The sequence below is a fragment of the Heptranchias perlo genome, unplaced genomic scaffold (assembly GCF_035084215.1).
Source record: "Heptranchias perlo isolate sHepPer1 unplaced genomic scaffold, sHepPer1.hap1 HAP1_SCAFFOLD_54, whole genome shotgun sequence".
NCBI classification, from domain to species: domain Eukaryota; kingdom Metazoa; phylum Chordata; class Chondrichthyes; order Hexanchiformes; family Hexanchidae; genus Heptranchias; species Heptranchias perlo.
Window position 1 is genome coordinate 3,267,053 of NW_027139559.1, and position 1,365 is coordinate 3,268,417.

At 47.2% G+C, this 1,365-nt stretch overlaps 1 non-coding gene across 1 annotated transcript; it reads right to left on the bottom strand.

Moving 5' to 3' along the window:
• Nucleotides 1–584: 584 nt before the first annotated feature.
• Nucleotides 585–680, bottom strand: trnai-uau (transfer RNA isoleucine (anticodon UAU)). The gene is made up of 2 exons: nucleotides 643–680; nucleotides 585–620 (listed from the first exon to the last, which is right to left on the bottom strand). It is a non-coding gene; the product is annotated as a tRNA-Ile (tRNA).
• Between the last annotated feature and the right edge of the window lie 685 nt (nucleotides 681–1,365).

The window sequence follows — 1,365 nt, forward strand, 5'->3', positions numbered from 1 at the left end:
CAGAGTCCAGTTGGGGCGAATGGCCCGTTTCTGTAAATTCTATCTGGAATCGATGTATTGTTTTATCGCAGGGTTACACTGTCGTATTGTGTAGTGTTTTGTTTTAAACACAGGTTCTGGATCTGAGACAATATAGTACACAGGCGAAAGTAAAAGGTACTACTTTATTGTAACACTTATAACATACAAGTACTGTAACAGACAAACAATCAATCACAAGCTCACGTGCGTCTGCCCGTCGGGGACCCCTGAAGTCGACGGCTGGTAATTGAGCCTGTGGTTCTCCAAGGCACCGGATGCACTCGCAGTCCTCGGTGAAGTCCTCAGAGTCTGGAAAGTCCCCGATAGTTATACTGGGGCATAAACAAGTGCATTTGTGGCGGACGGCCAGTTCAAACAGCTGGTGGCATGACGCGTCTTGCGCGTTGTAAACACGTTTAGCTGCTGACAACACTTGTGATATGTCATAGAGTTCACCCTGATGTTCCAGTGCCCACATGAGAACACGAAGAAGGAGATGCTTCAGGGAACAGACCAGCTGTCCCTTGAACTCCGGTGGAAATGTTAGAAGCAAAAGGTTAAACTGCTCCAGGTGAGGCTCGAACTCACAACCTCGGCATTTCTTGAGCCTGAATACTGTTATATAAGTACCGCGCGCTAACCGATTGCGCCACTGGAGCCGCGTTGGTTTAGTAGTCTCATCAAACACACTCATTTTCGGCCTGTAAGACTGCATATTATTTCAGGTAGGTTTCCAAGTGGACACATGCCGCCACCTGCCACTTGGGCATTGGTGTTTTGGAAATCGAATTCTTTCCTGCCACACACGAAGCAAGTGTTCGATTAACGCCCAATGTAGCAGCATTTTCATTCTGCATTCATGACATCGCGTGAATTGCGATAAATTCATATTCAGCTTCGATCTGCACAACATCTTTTCTCCATGTGTGTTGTTTTAACTTCACCTCGGCTTCTATTCGCAAAGGGTGGGAGACGTTTTGGAACGCTCTTCTGCAGATGGAAGTTGATGGTAGCACACTTGTGAATGCTAATTCTGAGATTGAAAGATTTCTGTGAAACAAGGGTATTAAGGGATATGGGGCGAAGCCGGGTACATGGAGTGAGGTCACAGCTCCGCCATGATCTCATTTAATGGTGCAACAAGATCGACGGGCTAAGTATCACTGCTACTTGCTGCCTCCTGATATGCACCACCTTCACCTGCAAGAAAGCGGGATGTGTGGCTGAGTGATGTGCCTGTGATGGTTATATAGCTGCCAGTGTGTGTGACCTATGAGTTGTGGGTGGGCGGCTTGCAACAGTAATAATGTGGAAGAGTGAGAGGAAGCCTCTGGTTACAAGAGT